We start from the raw sequence: 18482 nt of genomic DNA, 5'->3' as shown, positions 1-18482 counted from the left end.
TCCCTCCAAGTTGTTCAGGATCACTGCATTGCCACTAATGGAGAAGTCCATTACATTCAATTGTACCACAGTGTATCAGTCTCTGAGTACAATGTTCTCCTGGTTCTGCTCCTCTTGCTCTGCATCAATTCCTGGAGGTCGTTCCAGTTCCCATGGAATTCCTCCACTTTATTATTCCTTTGAGCACAGTAGTATTCCATCACCACATTTTCTTTTATTTTTAAAAAACTCTTGGAGAAGGCTTTTTGGCTCATTGGATTGAGAGTCAGGCCCAGAGATGGGAGATCCTGGGTTCAAATTTGGCCTCAGATACTTCCTAGCTGATTGACCCTGGGCAAGTCACTTAACCCCCACTGCCTAGCCCTTGCCACTCTTCTGCCTTAGAACCAATACTCAGTATTGATTCTAAGTCAGAAGGTAAGGGTTTAAAAAAACAACAACAAAAAAACCCCCTCTTCCCTTTCCTCTTAGAATTAATACTGTGTAGTAGATCCAAGGTAGAAGAGGAGTAAGGGCTAGTCAGTTGAGGTTAAGTGACTTGTCCAAGTTCACACAGCTAGGACTTGTCCAAATCATTATTGATTAGAGAAATATAAATAAAAACAACTCTGAGGTACTATCTCATACCAATCAGATTGACTGATATGATAGAAAATGATAAATATTTGAAGGAATGTGGGAAAATTGGGACACCAATGTACTGTTGCTATAGTTGTGACCTAATCTAACAATTCTGCAGAGCAATTTAAACTATATGACCAAAGGCCTATAAACTATGCCTACTCTTTGATCTAATAATACCACTATTAGACCTGTATCCCAAAGAGGGGGGGAGAAAGGGGGGAAAGCACCTATCTGCACAAAAACGTTTATAGCTGCTTTTTTTTGTGGTGGCAAAGAACTAGAAATTTAAAGGATGTCCATTAATTGGGGAATGGCTGAATAAGTTCTGATATATCATTGTACTGGAATATTATAAGAAATGAGAAGGATGACCTTAGAAAAACCTGGAAAGACTTACATGAACTGATGCAAAGTGAAGCGAGCAGAACCCGAAGAACATGGTACATAGTAAAAGCAATCTTGTTCAATGATCAACAGTGAATGACTTTGCAATACTCAGAAATACAGTGATCCAAGATAACTCCAAAGGATTCATTATAAAAAGTATCATTCACCTCCAGAGAAAGAATTGATGAAGTCTAAATGCAAATGGAAGCAGACCATTCTTCATTTTATTTTCTTACTTTTTAAAAAAATGTGTCTTCTTCCACAACATGATAAATACGGAAATCTCTTTTGTATGATAGCACATGTATAATTAATAGTAAATTGCTTACTGCATCAAGGAGGGGGAAGAGAAGGGAGGGAGAGATTATGAATTCAAAATGTTAGCAAATGAATGCCCCAAATTGTTTTTACATGTAAGTGGAGAAAAAAAAATTAAGAAAATTTTTAAAAAGGAGGAAAGAGATAGAGAGGGAGGGAGGAAAGAAGGAAGGAAGGAGGGAAGGAAGGAAGGGAGGAAGGAAGGAAGGAAGGAAGGAAGGAAGGAAGGAAGGAAGGAAGGAAGGAAGGAAGGAAGGAAGGAAGGAAGGAAGGAAGGAAGGAAGGAAGGAAGGAAGGGAGGGAGGGAGGGAGGAAGGAAGGAAGGAAGGAAGGTGAGGGAAATCAATATCACCAGGGCCTGGGGTATAAAGGAATATGAGGATGGTAAAATGTGTGTGTGAGGGGAGAGAACAGTACGGCATAAAGGTAAACATAGATGGTGCTCTTATTCCCTTCTAGATTCAGAAAGCTCTAATTCATTGGGGACTTCTAGAAAAATATCTTGGAGATCTCTAAACATTGGGGCTGAAGAATAGAGTCTGGAACCCTTGCCCTTTCATAACCTATGGCCAAGTGGGCAGATCTTTTTAGACAGTGTCCTGTGCCTGCTTTCCTCCTGGAAGCTGTTGCATAAAAAAAAGTTATCTGGTTTGAGGAAGGGGTTAGAAAATATGGATAGACTATGCTACCAGAAAGAGAGGAAGAGGTTGCTAATTAAATGGCTGGACTGAGAATTCAAGTTTGGTCTTCACTGTGTTGCCCAAATTCAGAACTTAGAGAAAACCTCTGGCAAGCTTTATCATTTATTTCCCTTTTGAATTTATTGGCTTCTTTGGTTTCAGATTTAACTCCCAGTCTGTGGAAGAGATGTCTTTCTCAAATTATCTTCCTTCCCCAAAAGAAATCAATTATGCAAGCAAGGAAACATGAAGAAAACCCAAGACAAAGATCATTATTTAAAATTGGTACTTGGATGGAGCAAGAAACACTCACACTCTCCACTGATTGCCTTGCCCTCTTTGGTACATCCCCTGTAGACTTAACTATCAATTATTGATGTGAAAGCCTATTCCACTGCAGTCACAAGGCTGTATTTCCAATGGGACAAGGGTTGTGGCTTGAGCAATTACATGGAGGATATTACCAGGAGGAGCAATTACTAGAATATTCCAGAGCCAATGATCTAAGCTTGAGCTGTCCCCAGCTCACTTCTTATCGATAAACCAAGCTTGGGATATTTCATCAGACCAATAGGTAATGCACAAAGACTGACCTACTAGATTCAGTCACTCAGTATTTATGCCAGTATCATAGCAGCCTCTTTTTCAGTGCTCTAGCACTCTTATATAGGGCAGCTGGGTATCACGGTGGATAAAGTGCTAGGTCTGGAGTCAGGAAGTCTTGAGTTCAAATCCACCCTCAGAAACATTAACTATGTGACTTTGAGCAAGTCATTTAACCCAATCTGCTTCAGTTTCCTCATCTGTAAAATGAGTTGGAGAAGGAAATGGCAAATCATTTATCAAGAAAATTCCTGAAGGAGTCATAAAGAGTCAGACACATCTAATCAATTCAACAACAACAACAAAAGCTCTTATATAGAGACCTTCAAATAATAACTTATCAGTCTCTCTTTTGGTTAGCTCTGTATCTAGCCATCCAGATCCTTATTTTTATTTTTATTTTCTGGGCATAAGTTCATAGAATTTATTCACTTGCCTAGAGAATGAATGGAATTTTTACTATGATGAAAGTCAAGGTATCAAGATTGGCTTTAAACTCTCAGGTAGCTATTCAGAATATTTTGTTTTTTATTTTTTCTCTTTTGTCCTATCCCCAATTCTTTTCTGTATCACAGCCTAGTACCTGGAATAATTTTTGTTGTTCAATCCTTTTAGTGGTGCCTAACTCTTCATGACCCCAATAGGAGTTTTCTTTTTTGTTTTAAAATTGAAAAAAGTATATTTTTTATATTTTATTTTATTATATTTTATGTATTATTTATTATATTTTATATATTATATAATTTAATAAATTTCCACATCAGTTTTCCAAAGTTATATGATCCTTTTGTCTCCCTCCTATTTTCCCTCCCCTCTCCTAGAGCTGACAAGCAATTTAGTCTGGATTATATACGTATTATCACACAAAACATATTTCTGTATTATTCATTTTTGTAAGTGAATAATCTTAAAAAATGTTTTATTGTAAAATATTTTTCCATGTTTCCATGATTCATTTCTTTCCCTCCCAGAGCTAACAAGCAATTCCACTGGATTACACAAATACTTGATATCTATTTCCATGTTATTAATTTTTGCTATTGTTAAATTTTTTATGTTTTGTACTTGAATATTTAATTGGTGGTCACCAGGGATTTTAATTTCTAAATTATGAATTATTAAAGTAGAATGGAATTTGTGTAGTTTATTTTTACAATAGAGGGAAGATATTAAGGAAGAGAGAGAAAAGGGGAGAGAGAGAGAATGGGAGAGAGAGCTCTGGCTTCCTCAGAGCCAGGTAGAAATTCTAAGCCCCAGCAGAGACTATGAGCCTTTCCTGGAGGTTCCCACCTCCAAAAAGGGCAAGGAAACTAAGGCAGCCTTTCATTCACCATAGTGACCCTCTGAAAGGAAAGCAGTCTGAGGTCTCCTGCAGAAGCTCCTCCAGGGGTCCAGTTCCATACCCAAGTGTCTTCACTCCAAGTCTGAGTGTCTGTCTTCCAGTCTCTCCTCAAGTGTCTGTCTTCCAGTTCAACTCTGAGTGACTTCTTCCAGTCTCTCCTCTGAGGGATTCTTCTTCACTCCAAACCCAAGTCACTGATCAATTCCAGTCCAACTCTGAGTGACTGAATCAATTTAACCCAGTGTTAAATCTGTTTCCTCTATTTAAAGACCTTTTTATCTTGTGTCACCTCCCCTAAATTTTTACGTCTACCAATCATAGCAGACTCTCGGCTCCAGAACTGCCCATTCAATGTATGAAGTTGATGTTAACACCTTTTGTGGTTAGTTAACACCTTTTGTAGTTAAATTGGGTAGATCTACTTTAAATACTGAGTTAACACTTTGGGGATTAAAATCTAAAAATAGACAGGGGATTACAATTTAATCTTCCCAATAAAGCAAGAGATAAGTACCTTCATTGTTACAATCAGGGGAGAGCCAAATCCAATCTTCACACTATAGAGTTATTTTTTAAAGCCTAAACCCCAAATCACATACATGTGATAAGTGGTGTCATATGTTTTGCTTTTGTATTTCTACTCCCACAGGTCTTTCTCTCAGTGTTCTGGCTTATTGCATTGGACTGTTCCATAATGTTTTACTTTCTGTGTACAATATTCTTCTGCTTCTGCTCTTTTCACTCTGTATCAGTTCCTGAAGGTCCTTCCAGTTCATATAGAAATCCTCCATTTCATCATTCCTTTCAGCACAATAATATTCCATCACCATTAGATGCCACAATTTATTCAGCCATTCCCCAATCGAGAGATACCCCTTCATTTTCCAGTTTTTTTTTGCCACCACAAATAGCATGGCTTTAAATATTTTTGTACAAGTATTTTCCCGAAGCTGAATTTGAACTCAAGTCTTCATGATGCCAGGCCCCGTGTTTTGTCCATTCTGTCATCTAAGCTTAAAAAAAAAAGGAAGGAAGCAAAGGCTGATAACATTTGAACATCTTTGTAATGGAGCACTCTCAAGCATCTTCCTTTCAAAGCTCTAGGGGAGAAGGAGGAAATAATCTCACTATTGGCTCCTGTTCCCTAAAGAATTCTATTTTTCTATCAGAGTTTTTTTTATTCTAAAGTTAACAAATATCAGATAATATTGTATTAAAGTTGTGAATCACTATTGTGTATAGATTTCTTTTCTTTTAAAGTATTTAATAAATTATCATTATTTTCAAGGCTTGTCTGTGTTTACTATGCATCTTTTGTTCTCTGGTTACATAAAAATGGCTCAGTTATGTAAACAACAAATAAATTAATTAAAATACATAAATAAAAGTAGGATCACTAAGTGGTTCGGGTATTTGAGAGCCAAGGCTAGAATTGGTAGGACCTGGGTTCAAATATGACCTCAATCCCTTCCTAGTTGTGTGATCCTGGGTAAGTCACTTAACTTCAAATGCCTAGCCTTTACCACTCTTCTGCCTTGGTACCAATTCATAGTACTGATTCTAGGACAGAAGGTAAAAACTTGTTAAAAAAAAATAAAAGTATAAAAGAATCTTGAGACCAAAAAGTTTGAGAACTGTGGTCTAAGGATATGAAAACATAATTCTCAAGGGAAGAAACCCAGGCAGTCTACAGCCAAATGAAAAAAGTCTCCAAATCATTAATAATTACAGAAAAATAAATTAAAGCAATTTTGAAGTTCCATCTCATATTCATCAGAGTGGCAAAGGTGAAAAAAAGGAAAAGGGAAATGTTTGGGGTTGGAAGCAATTGGAAAACAGACACATTGATGTATTCTACCAATAAATGGTATAATCATTTTGTAATGCATTTTGGAATTTTATATAAAAAGTATTAAAAGCTATGATAAGTAAAATGACCATTTATGATTCTAAAATCTATGATGAGGGGGCGGTCAAGATGGCGGCCAAGAAGGAGCAGAAGTTCAGATGTCTGAATACCCTTCCTTACCGATCACAAACTGAATGCTCCTAGGGGACTGAAAATCAAACCTAACAACATGACAGAGCCAAGGAACCCTCCTGCTGGACTCAATTCAAAAGGTATCCCCCCCCCCCCCGCAAGCTGGAATCCGAGAACCACTCGGTTTTAAGGGGAAAGCAGAAGGAAGGTTCCAGAACCCCTCCTCCTGCCCACCTAGAGCGCTGAGACTCCAGAGGCAGTGGGAATGTCTGGGCCAGCAAAGGTGATCGTCTGGAGGGTGTACCTTGTGGGCAGGGCTGTGCCAAGCTCAGAGCATTGAACACAGATGGCAGGGAAGGAGCTAGAGAGGGAGCATAGAGCTAGCAGCCTGGCCAGAGCTGTGGAGATCCTCCATATCTGCTCCAGCCTTACAGGAGGTGTTGGCCTCAGAGCACACCCAGCCCAACCAAGCTGAACTTAATCCCCAAAAAATTCTTCAGAACTCAGGGAAGTCCAGGCTCCACACCCCTCCCTCATTGACTGCTGGACTTTAATCCAACCAAAAGCCTCCAGAAGACAGGGAAGCTCAAACGCCCAACAACCCTCCCCCAGAGACTGCACCGAGAGATCTTCTGTCAAAGCTCCAAGATGGAAGACTGACAGAAGCTCCCAAAACCAAAAAAATGAGAGGAGCAAGAGCACAGACAAATACAGGGAGCAAAGAAGGGGTGGATATGAGCAAACAACAGAAAAAGAAGAAAGAAATTACAGTAGATAGCTTCGATACAGCAAATAGAACAGAGGGGGAGGGATCAGCAAATGCTAAATCAGAAATCCCAGTGAATTGGATACAGGCTTTGGAAAAACTCAAAATGAAATTCAAAACACAATTAAGAGAGGCTGAAGACAACTTTAACAGCAAGATAAGTCATCTGGAAACAGAAAACAGTGTCCTGAAAGCCAAAATTAATCAGCTGGAAAATGAGGCAAAGGAGATGAAAGATGAGGTAAAGAGGATGAAAGATGACCTCCATAGAAAATCAGACCAGAAAGAGAAGGATGACCAAAAAGCCAGGGATGAAATCCAGTCTTTAAGAACCAGAATACAACAACTAGAATTAAGTGACCTCACAAGGCAGCAGGACACTATAAAACAAAAACAAAAAATTGAGGAAAATATGAAGCATCTCATTCACAATACAAATGATTTAGAAAATTGTTTGAGGAGAGACAATTTGAGAATCATTGGTCTACTAGAAGACCATGACAAAAGAAAAATCCTGGACACAATACTATAGCAAATTATTCAAGAAAACTGCCCCGATATTCTAGAACAAGAGGGAAAAGTGGAGATTGAAAGAATTCACAGATCACCTCCTGTACTTAATCTCCAACTGACAACACCCAGGAATGTTATAGCCAAATTCAAGAACTATCAGACCCAAGAAAAGATATTACAAGCTGCCAAGAAGAAGTCATTCAGATACCATGGAACCACAGTGAGGATAACACAGGATCTGGCTGCATCCACACTGATGGACTGAAAGACATGGAATATGATATTCTGGAAAGAAAGGGAATTAGGTCTACAACCAAGAATCAACTACCCAGCCAAACTGACTATATTCTTATAGGGGAAAGTATGGTCATTCAACAAAATAGAAGAATTCCAAGAATTTGCAAAGAAAAGACCAGACCTGAACAGAAAATTTGACATCCAAGCACAGAACTCAAGAGAATCATCAAAAGGTAATTAAAAAAGAGGGAAAAAAGAAAAACAAAACAAAACAACAACAAAAAAATTTAAGAGACTCAATAAGTTAAAATGATATGTATCCCTATGAGAAAAGAGGTCATTGGTAACTCTTAAAAATTGTTGTTATCACCTGGGCAGCTAGAAGAATTACACTTAGAGGGAACAATGATGAACTGTATAGGATGAAAGGACAAGATATAAATAGGTATATAGATATATGCATGCATAAATGCATATACATGTGTGTGTGTATACAACTAGAACTAAAAAAGAGAGGTTAATACTAAAAGAAACGGGAAAAGAAACAAATGGGGGTAAATTAATATGCCACAAAGAAGCTCATGGTGGGAGGGGGGAGAACATCAATACACTGGAAGGGTAAAGAGGTTGGAGATAGGAAATACTCAACTCTTACGTGCATTGAAATTGACTCAAAGAGGGAAGAACAATCCAATCTATTGGGACAGAATAGATTTGTGCCCTATAGGGGAGAATAAGGGTAATAAATGGACTGGTGGGGAGGAAAGCAGTACAAGGGAGAGGGTGGGGGGGCAATTTTAAAAAAGGCTACAGGGGAAAATAAGGGGGGATAAGAAGGGAGGGGGGTAGAAAGGGAAGTAAAATAAGAGTGGGAACTAGGGGGACTGATTAAAAACAAACATTGGTGAAGAAGGAAATAGTGAAAGAAGAAAAGGCAGGATCAGGAGTAGAAATCAAAATGCTGGGATATACACAGCTAGTAATCATAGCTCTGTGAATGGAATGAACTCACCCATAAAACACAAGTGAATAGCAGAGCGGATTAGAATCCAAAACCCTACCATATGCTGTCTACAAGAAACACACATGAGGAAAGTAGATGCACATAGGGTGAAAGTAAGAGGTTGAAGCCAAATCTATTGGGTATCAACTGATAAAAAGAAGGCAGGAGATGCAATCATGATATCTGACAAAGCCAAAGTAAAAATAAATTTAGTTAAATAAGATATGGAAGATAATTACATCCTGATATCTGACAAAGCCAAAGTAAAAATTAATCTAGTTAAAAGAGATAGGGAAGGTAATTACAACCTGATAAAAGGCAGTGTAGACAATGAGGAAATATCCATACTCAACATGTATGCAACAAATGGTATAGCATCCAAATTACTAAAGGAAAAACTAGTGGAGCTCAAGGATGGAATAGTAGTAGTCTCTTGGTAACCGAGGATGACAATTGTCTTTGTGTGTTTTTGTGCACAAAGACACTTGCGCGTGAAGATTTAAGTGGAAAAGTCGCTGCACAGAGACAGTCCCACTCTCTCGGTGTTGGAAGCCTGGGTCTAATTGCACAAAAATTCGTTACACCTGGAGACTTCCTCAGCTGCATTGGATGGCCCTGTTGTCTTTTGTGCTCCAACACGCCCTAAGCACTCCACAGTGCCTTGCTGTATCACCATCTCAGCCACTGAACCTTCTTGTTGGTTTCTTCCGCCTGTTCCACCGAAACAGTCTTCATATGCTGGGTGAGCAAAGCCCTAGTTCACCAGGGGTCGATGGCTACCCTCACAAGGTTTATCCTGCCTGTTGAAGCCTTTGCCTGGGGTGTGGCCGCTGCCGCATGCTAGCGGCTACTAGGAGCCACAAGTGAGAGCTGGGTGTCAGGTGAGGGTCAGAGGCTGGAGAGCTGCCCTAGGAGGGCAAAGCCCTCCATACCAAAGATATTACTCCTCCCTAAGCACCCCATACACCCCTCAAGGATGAAATAGATAGAAAAACTCTACTAGTGGGAGACCTGAACCTTCCTCTATCTGAACTAGATAAATCAAACCAAAAAATAAATAAGAAAGAGGTAAGAGAAGTGAATGAAAGCTTAGAAAAATTAGAGTTAGTAGACATGTAGAGAAAAATAAATAGGGACAAAAAGGAATATACCTTCTTTTCAGCAGCACATGGTACATTCAGACAAATTGACCATGTATTAGGGCATAAAAACATTGCAAACAAGTGCAAAAGAGCAGAAATAATAAATGCAACCTTCTCAGATCACCATGCAATGAAATAATACTTAGTAAGGGTACATGGAGAGGTAAGTCAAAAATTAATTGGAAGTTAAATAATACAATTCTCCAAAACCAGTTAAAGAACAAATCATAGAAACAATTAATAACTTTATTGAAGAAAATGACAATGATGAGACATCCTTTCAAAACCTATGAGATGCAGCCAAAGCAGTACTTGGGGGAAATTTATATCCTTGAGTTCATATATTAACAAATTAAGAAGGGCAGAGGTCAATGAATTGGGCATGCAAATTAAAAAACTAGAAAGTGAACAAATTAAAAATCCTCAGATGAAGACTAAATTAGAGATCCTAAAACTCAAAGGAGAAATTAATAAAATTGAAAGTCAAAGAACTATTGATTTAATAAATAAGACTAGAAGCTGGTACTTTGAAAAAACAAATAAAATAGACAAAGTACTGGTCAGTCTAATTTTTAAAAGGAAAGAAAAAAAAATTGACAGTATCCAAGATGAAAAAGGAGACCTCACCTCTAATGAAGAGGAAATTAAGGCAATCATTAAAAACTACTATGCCCAATTATATGGCAACAAATATGGCAATCTAGGTGATATGGATGAATACTTACAAAAATATAAATTGCCTAGACTAACAGAGGAAGAAATAAATTACCTAAACAACCCCATAACAGAAAAAGAAATTGAACAAGCCATCAAAGAACTCCCTAAGAAAAAATCCCCAGGTCCAGATGGATTCACAAATGAATTCTATCAAACATTCAAAGAACAACTAATCCCAATATTATACAAACTATTTGACAGAATAAGCAAAAGAGGAGTTCTACCAAATTCATATTATGACACAAACATGGTACTAATCCCAAAGCCAGGCAGGTCAAAAACAGAGAAAGAAAACTATAGACCAATTTCCTTAATGAATATAGATGCAAAAATCTTAAATAGGATACTAGCAAAAAGACTCCAGCAAGTGATCAGAAGGGTCATCCACCATGATCAAGTAGGATTTATACCAGGGATGCAGGGCTGGTTCAATATTAGGGAAAACATCCACATAGTTGACCATAGTAACAAGCAAATGGACAAAAATCACATGATTATCTCAATAGATGCAGAAAAAGCCTTTGATAAAATACAATACCCATCCTATTCAAAACACTAGAAAGTATAGGAATAGAAGGGCCTTTCCTAAAAATAATAAACAGTATATAACTAAAACCATTAGGAAACATCATCTGCAATGGGGATAAACTAGAAGCCTCTCCAATAAGATCAGGAGTGAAACATTATCACCTTTATTATTTAACACTGTACTAGAAACATTAGTAGTAGCAATTAGAGAAGAAAAAAAATTGAAGGTATTAGAATTGGCAATGAGGAGACCAAGCTATCACTCTTTGCGGATGATATGATGGTTTACTTAAAGAATCCTAGAGGATCAACCAAAACGCTAGTCAAAACAATCAACAATTTTAGCAAAGTTGCAGGATACAAAATAAACCCGCATAAGTCATCAGCATTTCTATATATCTCCAACCCAGTTCAGCAGCAAGAATTAGAAAGAGAAATTCCATTTAAAATTACCCTGGACAATATAAAATACTGCCAAGACAAACACAGGAACTATATGAACACAAATACAAAACACTCTCCACACAATTAAAACTAGATCTAAACAATTGGAAAAACATTGATTGCTCATGGGTGGGATGAGCTAACATAATAAAAAATGACAATCCTACACAAATTAATCTACTTATTTAGTGCCATACCCATTGAACTACCAAAAAACTTTTTTACTGGATGTTGCATACCAGGCATGTTAGCATCTGGGAAGTATGATTGAGGTATTGATATTGTATTACCAGACACATGGTCAGACCTCTTGATGTTCATTGTATGGAAAGGGACAGTCCAAAGCACTAGCATAGTATGGGCAAATTCATGGGCTGGGCCTTGGCAGCCATGCTGCCTTGGCTCGGAGTACATTCATTTGCAAAGTGAGGGTTTTATTAACCTCTACCTCTTTGATCTCATCATTGTCAATTCAGCCAATGTTAAGATCTATGCCATGTTACATATTCATTGATCTCCTCCCAATCCACATTCCTAAAACCTTCAATAAAGGCTGGGGAATAAACAAGAGCTCACTCTCTCTTCCCTCCTCCTCTCTTACTCTTATTCTTTTCTCTCTCTTCCCCTCCTCTCCTCCTACCTCTCTTGCTTCACTGTATCTCTTTCCTCTGCAATGAAGTCGCCCCCAGTGCCTCCTACTAATGCTCAGACTGTCTTGCCTATAGGAGGCACCAAGGAGTTGTGACTCCCCCCTTTTCTAGAGACCCTGTCACCCCCAGTGCCTCCTACTAATGATCAGACTCTCTGGTCTATAGGAGGCAACAAGGAGTTGTGACTCCCCCCTTTCCTAGAGACCCTGTCACCCCCAGTGCCTCCTACTAATGATCAGACTCTCTGGTCTGTAGGAGGCAACAAGGAGTTGTGACTCCCCCCTTTTTCTTGCGACACTGTTGCCCCCAACGCAGACTCCCTTGTCTATAGGAGTATCAAGGAGTTGGTACTCCCCACCTATTATCTCATTCCTCTTATTTCCTCAGAGTTCACGTTACTCCTCATGTGTTTGAACCTGCTGTCTTTGAGTCTGTATTATTTTCTATTTCCTTAGTCTCCCTTCTCCATCTCAGGTTATTACCCACATATAAATAATATAGGACTCCCGCGGGGGGTTGCTATACTGAATTAGAAAAAAACTTAACAAAGTTCATTTGGAAGAACAAAAGATCAAGGATATCCAGGGAAATCATGAAGAAAAAAAATGCAAAGGAAGAGGATTTGCAGTCCCAGATCTCAAATTATACTATAAAGCAGTGGTTATCTAAACAATTTGGTACTGGCTAAGAGACTGAAAGGAGGATCAGTGGAATAGACTAGGGGTAAATGACCTCAGCAAGACAGTCTATGATAAACCCAAAGATCCCAGTTTTGGGGACCAAAACCCACTTTTTGATAAAAACTGCTGGGAAAATTAGAAGACAGTATGCAAGAGATTAGGTTTGGATCAACATCTCACACCCTACACCAAGATAAATGCAAAATTGGTGAATGACCTGAATATAAAGAAGGAAACTATAAGCAAATTAGGTGAACACAGAATAGTATACTTGTCAGATCTATGGGAAAGGAAAGACTTTAAAACCAAGCAAGAGCTAGAAAAAAATCACAAAATGTAAAATCAATAATTTTTATTACATCAAATTAAAAAGGTTTTGTACAAACAAAGCTGATGTGTCCAAAATTAGAAGGGAAGCAACAAATTGGGAAACAATCTTCATTACAAAAACCTATGATAAAGGTCTAATTACTCAAATTTATAAAGAGCTAAACCAGTTGTACAAAAAATCAAGCCATTCTCCAATTGAAAAATGGGCAAGGGGCATGAATAGGCAATTTTCAGTTAAAGAAATCAAAACTATTAATAAGCACATGAAAAAGTGTTCTAAATCTCTTATAATCAGAGAGATGCAAATCAAAACAACTCTGAGGTATCCCCTAATACCTAGCAGATTGGCTAACATGACAGCAAAGGAAAGTAATGAATGCTGGAGGGGATGTGGCAAAGTAGGGACATTAATTCATTGCTGGTGGAGTTTTGAATAGATCCAACCATTCTGGAGGGTAATTTGGAACTATGCCCAAAGGGCAATAAAAGACTGTCTGCCCTTTGATCCAGCCATAGCACTGCTGGGTTTGTACCCCAAAGAGATAATAAAGAAAAAGACTTGTACAAGAATATTCATAGCTGTACTCTTTGTGGTGGCAAAAAATTGGACAATGAGGGGATCACCTTCAATTAGGGAATGGCTGAACAAATTGTGATATATGTTGGTGATGGAATACTATTGTGCTCAAAGGTATAATGAACTGGAAGAATTCCATGTGAACTGGAACAACCTCCAGGAATTGATGCAGAGTGAGAGGAGCAACCAGGAGAACATTGTACGCAGAGACTAATACACTGTGGTACAATCAAATATAATGGACTTTATTAGTGGCAATGCAGTGACCCTGAACAACTCGGAGGAACCTACAAGAAAAACCACTATCCACATCCAGAGAAAACACTGTGGGAGTAAAAACACCAAAGAAAAACAATTGCTTGAATACATGGGTCAAAGGCATATGGTTGGGGATGTAGACTCTAAATGAACATCCTAGTATAAACAACAATATGGAAATAGGTTCTGATCAAGGACACAAGTAATACCCAATGAAATTTTGCATTGGCTGTAGGAAGAGTGGGTGGAGGGGGGGGGGGGATAATGTGATTATTATAACCAAGGAATAATGTTCTAAATTGACTAAATAAACTTATTCAAATGGAAAAAAAAACAAAATCCATGATGAAATGTACCATCCATTTCTTGACATAGGTGATAAATTTCATGTGCAAAATGAGACATATTAAATTTTTGTATATGAGAGAATTTGTTTTGCTTGATTATGCCTATTTTTACAAAGAATTTTCCCTTTAATGGTATAACAATAGAGAAAATATTTTTCTTGATTTAAAAAAATCTTACTGCTCTTCTGTCTTGGAATTAATATTTAATGTCGACAGAAGTTAAGATTTTAAAATTAAAAAAAAATAAAGACATAATTTCTCTCTTTCTTTATTCCTTCCTTCTTCTCTTTCCTTCTTTTTCTCTTTCTTTCTTCTCTATCTTATTTCTCTCTTCCTCTCTTTATTTCTTTTTCTTTCTTTCGCTTTCTTTTCTTCTTTCTTTTGTAAACCTCAAAATTTCTTAGACTTATAAATGTTGGAAATTTCACCATTGGGAAATTTCATACTTGAAAAATTTCCTATTGATAGTGGGTCTTGACTATTGGAATGTGAACCCCATTGGCATGGGAGGTTCCTTCTCTTTCCTTCTTAAGATTACTTTAGGACAGAAACCTTTTGCTGAACAATGGAAAGGACTTTGACCTATGCTTAAGCATAGAACAGGAATTTCTTTGAGTCATGATTGATTTTAGAATTGATACAATGGAGATACTTGGAATCAATCTCCACCCTATTCAGTCCTAACAGGATTGAGTAAGGGCTGCAGCCTAGATCAAAATTTAATTATTCCAATCTCTACCCTACTCAGGTTAACAGGATTTAGAAAGGGCTGTAGCAAAGGATCAAAGATTTAATTACTTGAAAATATGACCTTCAACAGACATGTGCAAAAGCCAGAGACCTCTGGGCGGTCCTGGGTTTAAGCTAGAGCCTCCATTGGCACAGGGAAATTGATGGACAGGTGATTGGTAGATGTGAGGACTGAGGGGAGGCAACTTGGATGGTTTCCTTAAAGATAGGGGAGTCTGAAGACTCGGGGGGGGGGGGAGGGTGGAGAAGTTGGTCGGTGTGGTTGGTGTGGCTCTGAGAAGTTTGCTCTGAAGGAAGCTGAAGGTGGGGGCCTCTGAGACTGTTTCTCCATTTTTGGTCACGTGAGTAATAGGGACTGATCTCTTTTCTTTGCCCCAGCTATCTTTTTCTCTCTCTCTCTCTCTCTAATTCCTTTCTTCCTCCTATTGTAATTAAACTCCATAAAAGATTAACTGCTGACTTGAGTTTTCATTTAGGAATTACATAGCTGAATTCCTTGGCGACCTTAAATTAATATTTATCAGTCTTTTAAAGTGATTTCCTTGTCACACTTTCCTTCTTTCTTCCTTTCCTCCTTTCTTCCTTTCCTCCATTCTTTCTTTCCTTCTTTCTTTCTTTCCTTTTTTCTTTCCTTCTTCCTTTCTCTCAAGGATATTTATTTAGAGTTTTGGTTTCTATAATGCAAAAGAACAGGCCTCAGTGTCAGAAAGGGATCATTTCTATGAAGCAAATATGACTTCTATAAACTGATGAAAAATGAAGTAAACAGAACCAGGAAAACCATTTATACATTACAACACTACCTTAAAGATGAATTTGAATTTGATGGAGGTAGGCAGTGGGATGTGTAAGGGGTAGAAATTGTGAGGGATTTCATATAAAAGGTTGGACTGGATTATTTAAGAATAGGGTCGACGGGAATTTTAATTAATTCCAAGAGATTTATTTAACAATTTATTTACAAAATATAGAAAGAGTGTATGTAAGAAAATGAGAGAGAGGCTAGGGTAAGATATCTAGCCTAGGCACTAAATATTTTGCTCTGACCCCTGGCTCAAAAACAAGCAGGAGAATTTAGCCCTTAGCCAGAGAGGCTTCGATCCTTATAGCCAAGCAGGGAAACTCTCTCAAGAAGGTAGGTCTCTTCTGAGGCTAGTCTCTTCAGAAAATCCATGAAAGGAGACAGCTCTTTTACTCACTATGTGTCAGTCCAAAGGGAGAGATTCAAGGACAGTCTCACAAAGTCTAAGGTCTCAGGTCCAGTCAGCAGATTCTTTATCAGCCTCCAACTTGAAATCAGAACTCTAGATGCGTGAATTTCTTTTGCATTATTTCCCACTTTTCCTCCCAGAAGGCTTCCATCTTTTTGATCCTTTCCGATTCAAATTCTTCATGGGTTTGTGGAGAGTTTCCATTTCCTTTGGAAGGTTTCGGAGCATTTGCTTGTGTTTCCTCTTCTATCTCCTCTGTATTTTGTATTTTTGCTCCATAAAATGTGTCCAAAGTCACCCCCTTCTTCTTGTTTTTCTTGGAATTTTGGGGCTTTTGTGCTTCTGTGGAATTTGCCATCTCTATCTGAGTGGGGAGGACTAGCTTTTCTTATCTCTGTCTGGTGTTCAGAGGTTTTAGCCCTAGACAGATTGTCCGTTCTATGCAGTTGTTGTTCTGTCTTCCCAGGGAAGCCAGGAATTGTTGGTGTTTCCCTGTTATTGCCCTCCTCAGTTCCCTCCAGATGCTTCTCTGTTGCCTTACTTCCACGCTCTGAGCCTGGCTTGGCCCTTTCCTTGGGGTGTTTGTTTCTGTGCCTTAGCTGGCCAGGAGAGCCAGCACTCTGAGGGGGGAGGGTCTGCAGCTTCCTGGAGCCCTGAGGGCTCCTGATAAGATTAACTTTTTCTGGGTTGAACTGAGTATGCTTTGAGGCAGGGACCTTGAGACTCGGATGGAAGGATCCAGCCAGGGGGCTGCAGGCTCCCCCGTCTCTCTCTGTTTCCCTGCTGTCCGGGTGCCCCCTCGACTGGGTCAGGTTGTTTTCAGGAAGCGGCCTTCAGGATAGCCGGCCCTTAGGCTCTGAGGTTCCCTCTGCTGCCTTGGACTCAGGATGTGGCCTTCAGAATAGCTGGCTCCTGAGGCCCTTTTGCCAGCCCTGAGGGTTACTGTTTTTTCAGAAGACCCTGCTCTCTGAGGGGAGAGGGGCCCTGGCTTCCTGGAGCTCTGAGGGCTGGTGATAGGATTAACCTCAGACTGAGTATGCCCTGAGGCAGGGACCTTCGGTGAGACTCAGATGGAAGGATCTGGTCAGGGGGTTACAGGCTCCCCCATCTCTCTCTGTTTCCCTGCTGTCCGGGTGCCCCCTCGACTGGGTCAGGTTGTTTTCAGGAAGCGGCCTTCAGGATAGCCGGCCCTTAGGCTCTGAGGTTCCCTCTGCTGCCTTGGACTCAGTGCTCTGGGTTGGGGGGATGGGTCCTGGGACCTTCCTTCTGCCTACCCCTTAGGTCCAAGTGATCTCGTGATCTGGCTTTTAGGGGGGCTGTACCTTTTGATCCAGGTCCAGGTCGAGGGGGAGGATTCCCAGGGTCTATGCTGTTGTTTGTTTTGAATTTCGGTGCCTTAGGAGCATATAGTTTGAGTTTGGTAGGGAAGGGTTTCCGGAGATCTGAACTTTAGCTTTCTCTAAGCCGCCATCTTGACCGGAAGTCAAAATCAGAACTCTAAAGAAATGAGAGCACTTAGAAGTCTCAAGCACGAAGAACTCTCTCTCCAAGGAAGTTGTAACTCCTTGTAAAGAGGTTTCTTTGTGTTACTTCCTATGCCTTCCTCTACTTCACATGAACAAATCATAGCCTAAAGTTTTGCTTAGGCCTGCCCAGGGGGAAGTCAGTCAATTCTGATTTGTCACCCACTATTGTACATGTGGGTCACAGACCTCCACCACTCAATTGTGGGGTATTTATACTTTTGGTAATTAAATCTAAAAATGGGTAGGGAGAATTAATTCAATCTTCATATGTAAAGATAATTTTAGGGTTGTGACTTAAAATCTAAATTAATTGGTCGCCAGGGAAAATCCCAAATAAAATACCCAAGTCAATCTGGAAAATTATGGTAATTTTAATTAATATAGAGGGAAGAATTTAAGGAGAAAGAGGGAAGAGGATATAGGATTTCTCCCGCCTGGCCTGTGCCAGGAGGAGTTCAAGATCTCTGCCACTGGATCTCTAAAGGAGATTAGAGGCTTCTAAGAGGATAAAGTTTGGAAAGTTAAGTTAATAGCTTGTAGCCACGCCAAATGCTGAAAGGCCCAGTGCACTGCCACCAGCCAACTCTCCCCTGCCAAAGGTACTGGAGAGAGGAAGTGACGCGAAATATATAGACCTTTTACTCTTGTGTCCTCTCCTCTCAATCCCATCAGAGAGCTTTTCTCCAGGACTGCCCATTCTTTAGTTCTCATCTTTGATTAGATTATATCTTTTGAGTTACTTAACACTTCTTTGTTAAGTTCACCTTTTGTGAGTTACTTAACCTTTTTGTGATTAATTTAACCTTTATAGTTACTTAACACCTTTTTATATTAAGATCTTAAAATAGATTTGGCTTAAAGTTCTAGC

The sequence above is a fragment of the Monodelphis domestica genome, chromosome 4, assembly GCF_027887165.1.
Source record: "Monodelphis domestica isolate mMonDom1 chromosome 4, mMonDom1.pri, whole genome shotgun sequence".
In the NCBI taxonomy this organism is placed as follows: Eukaryota; Metazoa; Chordata; class Mammalia; order Didelphimorphia; family Didelphidae; genus Monodelphis; species Monodelphis domestica.
Note: the sequence above shows the minus strand (reverse complement) of the source record.